Source organism: Schistocerca americana, chromosome 10, assembly GCF_021461395.2.
Source record: "Schistocerca americana isolate TAMUIC-IGC-003095 chromosome 10, iqSchAmer2.1, whole genome shotgun sequence".
Taxonomy (NCBI): Eukaryota; Metazoa; Arthropoda; class Insecta; order Orthoptera; family Acrididae; genus Schistocerca; species Schistocerca americana.
The window spans coordinates 146,941,081-146,955,897 of NC_060128.1; positions in this window are offsets into that span (position 1 = coordinate 146,941,081).

Genomic DNA, 14,817 nt, shown 5'->3' on the forward strand with positions numbered 1-14,817 from the left:
ATAGACAGTCTGTATTAATCACCTCTCTGGAGTACAACTACCAAATAATTACATTACCATCGGTTGGTAGGACATATTCTGAGGCATCAAGCGATCACCAATTTAGTATTGGAGGGCAGCACGGAGAGTAAAAATTGTAGAGGGAGAACAAGAGATGAATACACTAAACAGATTCAGAAGGATGTAGGTTGCAGTAGGTATTGGGAGATGAAGAAGCTTGTACAGGATAGAGTAGCATGGAGAGCTGCATCAAACCAGTCTCTGGACTGAAGACCACAACAACAACAACACACCTACTCTTATTGGATGAGCCTAAAGCAATTAAAATGTAATTGCACACACACTTCATTTGGATGGGATAAACCAGTGCTTTGTAAAAATTTTGATTAATAGCTAACTCTTTTGAAATAATTGGGAGCGTTCTGGCACTTCTTTTCTTGTACTTCAGACATGAAGTGCTTTCTGTGGTATTCAATGGAGTCACCAGAGTACATTTAATGCTATAATGGTTGCTCTTTTCCAAAAATGTGATGGTAATATTAATTTTTTATTGGAGGCTGTTTTTAGGTTGACAGTCTCTTGTTGAACACTACTTCAATGTTGGTGGTTATTGTTTCATTATACTGCCTTCCATTTGCATTGATCATTTTCTTGTATGTCCTATTTTTGTGATAACATGATCTAGATACATGCTTATTGTTGTGTAGTTGGTGGTAACAGAGTGGACAAAGAAATTACAACTCAGTTGGGAATGTCGCAGTAGTAATTATGAGTAATGTCTCTCACATTGTAAATTGTATCCTTGCTGTCTTGCTCAATATTTGTCATTTTGCACACTTATTTTAGTGTTCATAATGTTTGTGGTCACATCTAATAAAGCCTAGCTGTGAAGCACACCACCACCAGTAGCTGGAGGCAGTGATACTTCATATATCTGTATCTAAGAAGGTCCCCACATAACAGATGAGAAGTACGCAATCATCAGGGAAACCATTTAACAAGACTGCATAGGAACATTCTATTGCTTCTGAACAGCTGTTCAGTGAGGATTCGTTGCCACAAACAGACACGGCGCACATAGATCAGAGACATCGACCTTCAGCATACTCCTCACAACTGTCACTGCTGCAGTGCACCTGTTGTGAAGATATGAAGATACATGTCAGACACTATTAAAGGCATAGATGTGGACTCGCTCAGTGCTACATGAGGTGAGCAGCACATCAAAGCTTGACATGCCGTGCCGTGTCATAAGGCACATCCACTGACACACTGTGAGAAGTGACATCGCTGAGACTGTGGACCACAGCAACTCATCCTCTGCCAGAAAGAACTCACTCAGTACAATTGTAGCCCATTATAAGCAGTAATTGGTGATAAAGGAGAGGTGCCTCTTAATCTGTTTCCAGTATCTCCACAGCCGGAGCGAAACATTATTTCACAGCTGAAAACTACAGCATGTGATAACAGAAGCAGTAAATACTCAGCAACAGACATCTTTGAGACAAGCCACTAGGTACCAGTGATTCAGTCACCTTGCCTCAGCAAGTACAGGGTGGCACACGAAATGTGTTACCATTTTGTTTTTGAATATAAACTTTATTGTCAATACAATCTGAAAGGAACATATACTGCAATGAAGAGCCGTCCATGGAGATTTGTCCTAACTCACCACATGCTCAATATGTCCACCATTTTGTTTCCTAACTTCCTTCAAACAAACACTGAAGTTAGTGATTACCCTACGGCACATATCTTCCGTAATTTCACTGCAAGCTTGAAGAACAAGTCTTCTGGGCTCCATTGAATCACATGGATGTTCCGGGAAATTTTTTTTTCCTTTAGGTACTCCCAAAGAAAAAAGTCACATGGATTGAGGCCTGGACTATTGGGGGCAAATTTTGTCTGTCATTGAAGCGACCTGGAAACCTGAGTGAAATGATCTGCATGTCGAAATGCTCATGTAAAAACTCCAACACAGTGTTTGCAGTATGTGGCCTTGCTGCATCTTGCATGAACCACTGCGTGTTGAAGGGCAAGGCAGTATCAAGAAGCTGTGGAATGAAGCTATTGCGAACCATGCTCAAATAACGCTCGCTTTTCACAGTTTATTCAAAGAAAAAGGGTCCAATAAGTCCGTGACTGGAAATTGCTGCCCATGCTGTAATCCTCGGAGCATACTGTTGTCATTCATGAAGCACTTGTGGGTTTTCAGTGGCCCAAAAGCATGCATTTTGTTTGTTAACCACACCATCTAAATGAAAATGCACCTTGTCTGAAAACCAAATGTTGTTGAGAGTTCCTTCCCTATCCTCCACCCACTGAGCAAACAGTAGTCTCTGCTGCTTGTGTTCTTCAGTGAGCTAATGTGCACAGGTATCTTATATGGGTACATATGGAGGTCGCTTTTAAGAATGCATTGAATGGAGCATCTGGATATTCCCAGTTGCACTGCTGCCTTTCTACATGATTTCCCGAGACTTCTCTGTACAGCAACTTGTACCGCTTCAATATTCTCCGGTGAACAAACAGGCTTAGGCCGAGGTCGCTTCACTTCCAATACTGTTCCTTCCTGTACAAATTTATCGTACAACCTGTGGATGGTATTCTTGCAAGGGACCCATTGTGTGTTAAACTGTTGTCGAAAATGCCTCTGAGTCACAACAAGGCTTTTGGCTTCATGAAAAAGTAACACAATTGCCAATCGTCACTGTGTCTTCTGTATTCCATTGTCAGCCATTGCTGCTTACTAGTCTCCTAGCGGCAATATCTTGAATTACACATCATTTCATAACTCATTTGTTTTTCAAAGCTCTGCTGGTACTGCTGTAGAGATCCAAGTTGGATATCTAATGTGCATTGTAAATTGTGAAAGAAACAATTGCTAACACATTTCGTGCACCACCCTGTTTGTCGTAGTGATTTTACAGAACTTAGAATGTTGTTGGTCACACGCTGATTCAGTTGTAAGCCATAGCTGCTTTGTGTGCTGTTATCTGTGCAGACTAAGAGGTGCTGCAGTGAGAGCAACCCTTGGACTGGTTCCTCAAATGTGGTTGCCTCTAAGTATTCACAAAAAAAAAGTTCTTCAGTCACTCCCACGTGCATCCCAGAAGAAAATCTTCACCATGCTGGGGTCAACAACTGACCGATGGCAGTGTGTCACTGACATAAGCAGTGTGCTTAGTGGAAATGTCTGACCAGTTTGGGATTGAAGGTCTTCACACGAGTGGTTGGCTACAGCAGACAGGATGCAGACTACAAGATGATTATGCCCTGTGACATACAGACATTGTCACTTCTGTTTAATTTTGATGCCACAATCCAGATGGGACAGACATTTTATGAGCGTACTAATACATGTTACTTGAGCTTTGTGTACTAATAGGAACAGCACCAGACCATCCAGAATATGTGAGTGATGACAAAGACAGCTTCTTTGTGCCCAGTAAGTCATCTCTAAGGATAAGTGTTGTAATTCTGTGGCCAGCATTCTCCTGCATTTGTTCACTTTCCCAGTTTAATGTATACCTTTCTAGTGCATAAAAATGTTGTAACAGTTTCAAAAGGAAACTAACTTAGTGTGTGTGGTTTAAATGTAAGACAAAAATATCTCTGGGGTTATACATTTATTTATTACTGGTAGTTCATTTCTTACACCATGGATCTGACTGATAATCTGACATGGATGTGGTGAGTATCAAATTTTTACCTTGTCAGTGACAAGTACTTATACACTATTTTTACAAGTAAAGTTTAGAATGTGTCTAACATAGAAAATTAAATGAAAAGTGGCCCTATAGCCCAGAGAATTAAATACGAACAGGACGACACAGAGAGTTATGTAACTACTAAACTGTTCCACAACACAAGATCATAAAAATGAGATCCTGACAGATTACAAAGTATAGAATGTAGAAAATCAAATGTAAAAGTACATATAACCCAAAAAAAACAAATATAAGCTGAACAATACTGAAAGAATTATGTACATGACATAAATATACAGCTTAATGCTCAATTTATATAATACATCTCACAAGTTTTTGTGGTTTTGAGGCATTTTTTCACCGAGTTTCAGAAACTCTTCCAAACTGTTAAATGACATGGCTAAAAAAATTGCCTCAGAAGCCCATTAAATGCAGTTTTGTTGCATATTTAATATTTAATTTCTGGAGGAAGAACATTAAATATCTTTATACAGAATACTGTACACCCTTCTGCACTGCTTTCTAATTTTTACATTCAATGTGGAAATCATGCTTCCTTCTTGTGTCGTGATGGTGGATTCACACTTACATTCGTATAAATCAGTGTTTTACTGATGACACACATAAGTGAATATATTTATTGAGACAAAGTTTAAGAACTTCCAGTTTCCAGAATATACTTCTGCAACTGTGTCTAGGATCTATGCCACGTATCACACTTACAGTATGCTTTTGAGCAATCAATACTTTTTTTGCTAGAGGTTGTTTTCACCAGAAAATAATTACATTTGACATAAAAGAATGGAAGTAACCATAATGAGTTGCTTTTTCACTGGTTAAGTTTCCATTGTCAGAGATAATTCACAGTGAAAAAATTGATGAGCTGAGTCTCTTGTAAAGATGTAAAATATGATGGGACCAGTTTACTTTACAGTCAATCTTAACACCTAGAAACTTTGTTACTTCAACTCTTTCTCTTGCCTGTGTGGCATATTAAAAAGTTATTTTGTCCTCAGTTTTGGCAGTTGGTGTGAACTGAATGTAACTAGTCTTACTAAAGTTTAGTGAAAGACCATTGGCAATAAACCATTTTATTAAATCTATAAGAATATTATTAGTAGACTATTGAGCATTTTCATATTTTCAGTTATTAACCATTATTTTAGTGACATCTACAAAGATGGTAAAATTATGCTGTATCATTGTAGAATGAGGTAAATCATTTATAAACATCAGGAACAGTAAAGGATTGCACAAGGTGCTTTAAACATATATAAGTGTGCTTTTAAGTACTATACACAGTGCTTGGTTTCAGTCTAGTACCTGAAATAACCGTAGCCTGCACAAAGAAACTGACACTCTGCTGTAAAAGAATTAATTTATATAATAACAATTAAAATGATCTGTTTGTGTTTTTATGTATCTTCTACTAAGTTGTCCACAGTATTATTAAACATCTCCCAAGTAATAATAATAGTTGGTCAGAATTACATTAATAGTGTTTTTTTCAATTGAAGTGACAATTATGCAAAACAATAATTATATCTAGTTTCTGTTCCCAAAAAGTAATATGAATAAAAAGATGTTGCTTGTAAATGGGTGTTGGTGGTGGTGATTACCAATATTTAGAATTCATAAAAGAATGTATCTCAACTATTAACATTGTGAGCACTCAACTGGTTCAATAGAAAATCTATTGTAGTACTAATCCTATGCTTAATGTGGTGAAATATATAATCTCTGGGATGTGGCCCAACATTTAATTGCCATATAGTGCAACTTATTGCTATGTATGCTCCTTTTAAGTATCCTTATTTTCCCTTTATTTAGCTGAAATGCATCCATTTATCTATGCAATATTTTTGCATTGGTGGAAAGCATTGAATCAAACAGAATGAGATTGAGAAGACATGTCACCACTTCTTTTGAGTGTTGAATGGATTCATAAAAAGTAGTTTAGTTTTCTACCTTTGTTCATAACTGGAAGTTGTAAAGCCCTGCTTTCAGAGAAAGTGGTCTGTGTGTATCCACCACCCAGCAGCCTATTTTTGTCAAACAAATTTGTACCTTCAGGAATTTGTAAATCAGTTGTTACTAACACCTTTGGTGCTGAATCACTATCAACATGTAAATGTTCTTTGTATTGACAGCATTTTTATGTGGCTCATATTTTGTAACTGGACTGTTTCAACCTTTTCATTATCTGATCTGAGAAACCAAACATTCTTTTGAAATAAAAAATAAAATCTTGTACAATTTGCTCATTGTGTGTTTTAACATAACCCTCCAAATAAACTGCATTGACCATAGTATTAAGAATGTGAGTAAAACAAATAGAGCCAAGGAATATTTACACAGTTTTCAGCATACTTACTGAGACATATTATTGTCCTAGGTAAACAGTTTTAAGCCTGGACTCATTTACACTGAAGCACCAGCTATCAACAACTGTACAAATAAGCAGTGTGTAGTCCTGTGTGAATTTAGAAGTTGGTTTTACAATGGCATGTCCCTACATTTTCATAAAGCAGTTACTTGATACTGAGAAGGTCAATTATTGTTTTGCTAAGCTCTTATTTTCGTAATTTCTTAACATAATTCACTTGCTATGAGTTGATTTTATGTGAGATGGTTAATGCAATTTTAGGTAAGTGCCCTCATTTTGCAGTCCCTATAACACAAATATATTGAAGCAGATCACAGTACATGTTTTTTTGTCCTTGGACACTCACTGAGAATTGTCAGTCGTATCAGGGTGCATAATGCAGTTTTATACACAAAAAGAAGGCTTCATGATAAAATACACTCCTGGAAATGGAAAAAAGAACACATTGACACCGGTGTGTCAGACCCACCATACTTGCTCCGGACACTGCGAGAGGGCTGTACAAGCAATGATCACACGCACGGCACAGCGGACACACCAGGAACCGCGGTGTTGGCCGTCGAATGGCGCTAGCTGCGCAGCATTTGTGCACCGCCGCCGTCAGTGTCAGCCAGTTTGCCGTGGCATACGGAGCTCCATCGCAGTCTTTAACACTGGTAGCATGCCACGACAGCGTAGACGTGAACCGTATGTGCAGTTGACGGACTTTGAGCGAGGGCGTATAGTGGGCATGCGGGAGGCCGGGTGGACGTACCGCCGAATTGCTCAACACGTGGGGCGTGAGGTCTCCACAGTACATCGATGTTGTCGCCAGTGGTCGGCGGAAGCTGCACGTGCCCGTCGACCTGGGACCGGACCGCAGCGACGCACGGATGCACGCCAAGACCGTAGGATCCTACGCAGTGCCGTAGGGGACCGCACCGCCACTTCCCAGCAAATTAGGGGCACTGTTGCTCCTGGGGTATCGGCGAGGACCATTCGCAACCGTCTCCATGAAGCTGGGCTACGGTCCCGCACACCGTTAGGCCGTCTTCCGCTCACGCCCCAACATCGTGCAGCCCGCCTCCAGTGGTGTCGCGGCAGGTGTGAATGGAGGGACGAATGGAGATGTGTCGTCTTCAGCGATGAGAGTCGCTTCTGCCTTGGTGCCAATGATGGTCGTATGCGTGTTTGGCGCCGTGCAGGTGAGCGCCACAATCAGGACTGCATACGACCGAGGCACACAGGGCCAACACCCGGCATCATGGTGTGGGGAGCGATCTCCTACACTGGCCGAACACCACTGGTGATCGTCGAGGGGCCACTGAATAGTGCACGGTACATCCAAACCGTCATCGAACCCATCGTTCTACCATTCCTAGACCGGCAAGGGAACTTGCTGTTCCAACAGGACAACGCACGTCTGCATGTATCCCGTGCCACCCAACGTGCTCTAGAAGGTGTAAGTCAACTACCCTGGCCAGCAAGATCTCCGGATCTGTCCCCCATTGAGCATGTTTGGGACCGGATGAAGCGTCGTCTCACGCGGTCTGCACGTCCAGCACGAACGCTGGTCCAACTGAGGCGCCAGGTGGAAATGGCATGGCAAGCCATCCCACAGGACTACATCCAGCATCTCTACGATCGTCTCCATGGGAGAATAGCAGCCTGCATTGCTGCGAAAGGTGGATATACACTGTACTAGTGCCGACATTGTGCATGCTCTGTTGCCTGTGTCTATGTGCCTGTGGTTCTGTCAGTGTGATCATGTGATGTATCTGACCCCAGGAATGTGTCAATAAAGTTTCCCCTTCCTGGGACAATGATTTCACGGTGTTCTTATTTCAATTTCCAGGAGTGTATGTACCTTAACACTTTTCTGTTTGGCTATTATTTCAGTCTTTTGAGATTTAATTGTAGTACATGCATAATACAGGGTGTACCAAAAAGACGATTTTCAAAAAAATCATAACTATATGCGCATGACAACGTACTGTTGGAATAAGTAAACTCTCGAGTTGTACATGGTTCCCACTGGGCGGCAGCAGTGTGCGCCCACTCCAATTCTAGTAAAAAAGGTGTCAGGACAACAGAAAGCATTTTGTGTTTTATGTTCTGCACGGAGCAGGTCAGTAGTAACTGTTCAGTGTGACTTTCACACTAGGTATGGTGTTTATCGTCCTACAGCACAAAACATTAGACGATGGCACGAACAATTCCAGGAAACAGGTTGTTGTGCAAAGACAAATTGCCGAGCCATCCCCAAGTGTCTGACAGACGTTGAAGCCATCCACCACAGTTTCACAAGGAGCCCACAGATATCCATTCGCCATGCAGCTCAACGTACCCCCAATGTCTGTCTGACATGTTTTGCATTCACATTTACAGATGAAACCACACAAAATTCAGCTACTGCAAGCTCTTCATGAAGGTAACAAACAACAACATGGGGAGTTCTGTAATTTCGTTCTTGGTAAGATGGAGGATGACAGTTTTCTTCCACGCTTAATGTTTAGTGATGAGGCAACATTCCATTTAAATGGAGAGGTGAACCGTCAATGTGAGAATATGCGGTATGGAAGACCCACTTGAAGTTGTACAACATGAGAGGGACTTCAAAAATTTAATGTGTTTTATGCAGTTTCATGAGAAAAGATGTACGGTCCATTTCTCTTTTTCGAGAACATTGTTACAGGAAGCACATATCCCGATATGCTTGAGAACTTTCTTTTTTCACAGTTGGAGACTGATTCGAATGACTTCATTTACCAACAGGATGGGGCACCACTACACTGGCATCTGGAAGTGTGGAAATTTTTAAATCAAAGGGTTACTTAATGATGGATCTGTCACACTGAACCAAATGATTCAGTCTTACATTACTTGCGATTATTTATTGTCGGGGTGTATAAAAGACTCTGTTTATGAGCCTCCGTTACCAACAACAATGAATGAACTGAGATATCGCATAACAGCAGCTGTGAAAGCTGTAACTCAAGATATGCTCACTGAAGTGTAGGAACAATTTATATACTGCATTGACATATGCCATCCATCTCAAGGGGGCATATTGAACACCTATGAAAAGGTATGAAAAAAACTTTTTGAGTTTCCTGTTCATCAAAAACCAACATTCATTGTATATGTTTAGCAGTTCAGAAATATAGACATGCCAAATCAAATTGGTCCTTTTGATACAGCCTGTATATTTACAACAAAGGATCTCACAATTATTTATCCATGAATGTGATTACGTATTTTATATGCATTTGTTTTCATAAAATGTATACACCTATTTATTCACAATTATCTTCACTGCATTTCTCTTTATCTTGCATTTTTATATTTAATAGCAATTCTGTACTTTTGTTTATTGTGCATTCCTAGTTCAGATCGTTGTCTTGAAACATGTAACTACTTCTCATATTTTATCCATCCTCAGCAACTGTAACTGTATATATCAAAATTTAATTTCTTAGCCAGTGATTCCACCATATTATAATGTAACCAGCTTGTTGGGCACTGGTAATTGGCACAGAGCCTTTGTTGTTGATGCTGAAGATTTGGGGTGTTTGCTCACTGCAGCTTTTCTTCACCTATAATAAAGTCTAGGATTTGCTGTGTTGTCAATCAGTCTCTGTCCTAGTTAATCAGCTTCTGCATGATGTAGCCAAAATGTATGAATCTGTTTTGTAACACTTTTATTGCATCACAAGATTGGCTCATGCACATTTCTTTGAAACCTGCCACAAAACGGCACATCACAAAATCATAGTTACAGCTGCCACTGACCAAATCTTTAACAAAATGGTGTGTTTTTGCCTGTTTGTGCCAGGGTTTCTAACAGTCTGAACATAGCTGTTGATATTTTTTGATGTAATTATTTTGTTGATTTCAATTAGAAATTGAACAGTTCCTCAGAATAAATTACAGAATTTAGATGCATAAATCATTGCTAATATTCCAGAATAATAAACAAGTTGCCAAAATACAGAAAATATACTTTTAGAATAATACATAACTTACGTAACTCTTAAATTACATAATGGATTTTATTACTTACATGTCTTTTTATTACACTGAACAGTAATAAGAAATAGGTTTTACTGCATGAATTTTATAAATTTGTGTTTCAATATTTATTATGTTCATTGAGCATACTTTTTGATAAAAACTAAACCTCATAACATTTTAATTACAAATAATGATAATTACATTCAAAGTATGCAAACAAACTTGAATTGACCTCACAGCACCATTACAGTATGTACTCATTACATTTATCAACTTCGCGTGTTAGTATCAGAAACTATAGACCACTCAAGTATCACACATTTCATTTGGAGATGACCTATACAGTTACATTAGAGACTTACGACATCAAATTTTACTTTATGATACTGTGTTAATTTCCCACTTATATACATACTTGTATACAGTTCTATACTTTATAGCCTTTCCTTTAATCAGCTGGGTAATGTGCTGGAAGGAAGGTCATCTCATATTAATACCAACACATACAGTGTCATGGAGAAGGTGAGTAGAAATAGTGTCTAACTTGTACGCTGCTGAGCTGTCTCCCTCTGATAGCCCAGAGACGTTGAGGTGCCACCAGCAAGGAGCTGGAAAGACTGCCGAAATGATAAGCAATGGGACAAGCTGTTCAGCTTAAACCTTCAACAAGGATTTTGGCACTTTTTTGGAAACTCTCCCCTCTGCTTAAGCAGCAGCCACCAGGTTCTCCATCTATATCTACATTTATACTCTGCAAGCCACCCAACGGTGTGTGGCAGAGGGCACTTTACGTGCTACTGTCATTACCTCCCTTTCCTATTCCAGTCGCGTACGGTTCGTGGGAAGAACGACTGCTGGAAAGCCTCTGTGTGCACTCGAATCTCTCTAATTTTACATTCGTGATCTCCTCGGGAGGTATAAGTAGGGGAAAGCAATATATTCGATACCTCATCCAGAAACGCACCCTCTCGAAACCTGGACAGCAAGCTACACCGTGACGCAGACCGCCTCTCTTGCAGGGTCTGCCACTTGAGTTTGCTAAACATCTCCGTAATGCTATCACGCTTACCAAATAATCGTGTGACAAAACGTGCTGCTCTTCTTTGGATCTTCTCTATCTCCTCTGTCAACCCGACCTGGTATGGATCCCACACTGATGAGCAATACTCAAGTATAGGTCGAACGAGTGTTTTGTAAGCCACCTCCTTTGTTGATGGACTACATTTTCTAAGGACTCTCCCATGAATCTCAACCTGGCACCCATCTTACCTACAATTAATTTTATATGATCATTCAATTTCAAATCGTTCCATACGCATACTCCCAGATATTTTACAGAAGTAACTGCTACCAGTGTTTGTTCCGCTATCATATAATCATACAATAAAGGATCCTTCTTTTCATGTATTCGCAATACAGTTTAGTAATGAACTTTAATTTTTCCCTTTCTTAGTGACACCCAACCACATAAGTCACAAAGCCTGTTTCCAACCGACATGAACGTCAACTATTTGCATGTAGGAAATGGACTGCATAAAAATAAATCAAGCCTACTTAAAAAAAAAGGCAAATATGCACATTGCTCTTCTTTTAGAAGCCATATGTGATTATGTTTGATTGTCTATGAGGGTGTATACTTAAGCTAGGGAACTGGCAGTAGCTCAAAAGCAACTATTGACAATTTCCTTGCAATGGATCATGGGGGCTGGGCCAGTCTAAACTGTAAAAATCGAAGGCGCTCGAACAGCACGAACCATTTTCCTTCACTACCAACTTTAAGTCACTGCATTAGCAGACACCACCGAGTTTAGTATCACCGAGTTTAGTATACCGTCTGCTTTTGCAAATGAAAGAGGGCATGACACAGGGGGTTAATGACACATGAAACAAAACTCAATTCAGCAAAGACTGGTGATAACCGTGCCAGTGTACACATGACTACATGCTGGGCTGAGGTTGGCAGCGACCCAAAATGAGTGAATTTCAAAAGTCTCAAGACAGTGTATGAGTTTCAACTCCACTGCTTAATGCCTCTTCTGTGTGGTGAGTAGCAACCTCTTCTGTGTGGTGACTAGCAACCTATCATAGGTCATATTGTTATTACATCCTGACTTTCCCATTGTTTGAAATATGGAAAAAATTGATAATATTCTTCTCGGGTGTGCAGCCAGATCATAATGTCATCTTGACACAATATTTCCACGGTCCAACTGGCCGCCATCTTCAGGTGACAGTGCTGGTACACACTGACTTCTCAGTGCAAGCGGCAGCCCCTATATAGGCTGCAGAAGGGCCACAACGCGTGCGCAAGAAGGTACCGTAACTGCGCTCTAACATAAGTAAACATACCGCTGCCAGTGGTGGAAACAGGAGAAATCAAGATATCGCTATCAAAAATTAAAAATTATTCCGAAGATCGAAACACAGACCGTTGGTTTTTAATGTCTGATAACACCGGGTTCCAAGTCTTAATTAAAAGGTAACCCTTGACTCTATTAATAAGATTATCAGATAAACAAATCTCTATGGATTCTTTTAAAACACAGTCCCAATAGCAAGATGCAGGGGCAACCATTTGTGTCTCGTCATACAGCATTCTGTGTCCTTCGGTGAGACAGTGCTCCGCCACTGCAGATTTCTCAGGCTGAAGCAGCCGTGTGCGTCGCTGGTGCTCTACACATCAGTCCTGAATGGTCCGGATTGTCTGACCAATATAAGACTTCCCACAGTGGCAAGGGATCTTTTACACATCGGGCTTCCTCAAACCCAAGTCATCCTTAACAGAGCCAAGAAGCGCTCTAATCTTGGCTGACGGATGAAAAATACTTTTGATATGATATCTTTTTAGAATTCTTCCTATCTTTGAGAAAATGCTCCCAGCAAAAGGTAGAAAAGCCACTGATTTGCAGGTATCTTCTGGTGGTTCAGGCGAAGGTCCAAACTGGAAAGCACGACGGATCTTTTTTATCTGTATAGCCATTCTGCTTGAACACAACTTTAAGATGGTCCAATTCTTGTGTCAAGCTTTCTCTATCTGAAATGGCATAAGCTCTTCTCATCAACGTCCACAGGACCCCCGTACAGCTAGAAGCATGCAGGTAACGGTCCATGTGCGTAGGCTTTCGATAAACACTGTGTCTCAGTGTCCCATCATCCTTTCTGTACACCAGAACATCCAGAAACGGAAGCTTTCCATCACTTTCCACCTCCATGGTAAACTTGATGCTAGGATGCAGGGAATTAAAATGATCTAGTAGGCGGTCAAGAGCTTTCTCCCATGAGGCCACACCATAAACATATCATCGACGTACCTCCAGAAACAGGTTGGTTTTAAAGACACCATCTTCAGCGACATTTCCTCAAAATCTTCCATAAAAAGATTGGCGACTATTGGGGAGAATGGGCTACCCATAGCCACTCCGTCAGTGTGTTCAAAATATTTGTCATTGAATAAAAAGTATGTCGACGTCAGCACATGGCGATGAAGCTTGGTTGTTTCCTCATCCAGTGTCTCACCGATTAATTGCAAGGATTCTTCCAGAGGAACCCAGGTAAAATGCGACACGACATCAAAACTCATAAGCAAATCCCAGGGACTAAGAGACAAGGACTTCAATCTCTGAATAAACACCATAGAATTGGGTATGTGATGTTCACATTTACCGACGTGAGGGCCGAGAACAGATGCTAAATATTGGCTAGATTGTAGGTAGGAGCACCCAAATTACTCACATCAGCGTACTTCAGAATTTGCAAATGTGATGAACTGTGATCATTCTACCATCATGCTACAGTTACAAGCAATGGGGAAGGTTCAAGAATGAGGTATATGGATATTACATGATCTAAGGCAAAAATCACAAAAATCAGCGGGGGGCCATATGTGAATACCTGCTTGCTCATCATCAGCTGGCTGATGAACAACACCAAACATTCCTATCCTGTATCATTACTGGCCATGAGAAATGGTGTCTTTATGCTAACATAAGAAAAAGAAAGGAATTGTTGAGCACAGACAAAGCAGTAACTCCCCATACAAAAACCTGTGCACATCCACAAAACATAATGTTAGGCATCTAGTGGAACAGTGACAGTGTGGTGCACTACGAATTGCTTCCCCGAGGAGTGTCCATCACTGTTGACATTTACTGTCAGCAATTGAGAGGTCTTCCAGACACAATTTGAGAACACTGACCAGAAGACAGTGTGAAATGATGCTACTCCATGGTAATGCTCATCTGCATTATGCTAGACTGACAAAAAACACTATACAGAAGTTAGGTTGGGAAGTCATTCTGCACTCATCTTATTCACTTGATCTTGTGCCCTCAGGTTTACACCTTTTCCACACACTATCGAACAACCTTCAAGGAACTTCCTTTTCCCATGAAAATGCACTGAAAAATGGCTTGACAAGTTCTTCGCCTCAAAACCATGTGATTTCTATAGTAGCAGAATTGGAATGTTACCCCAATGTTGACAGACTTTAAGGAGGATATATTATTGCCGTGTATAACCTCTGTTGCGTGTATTTATTATGTTTATCAAATTTATGGAAAAATACTATGAACTTACGCTCCAAACTAGTGTAGCATTCCATTTAACTGTCCTTCCATTTTCCAAATGAATGGTCGTGACCACATCCAGCTCAACCTCAGAAACAAGTGATAATTTTCTTGGAAGTGTTTCATGAATGTAGAACTTTTGGTGGTTTCTGTTCACCTTGGG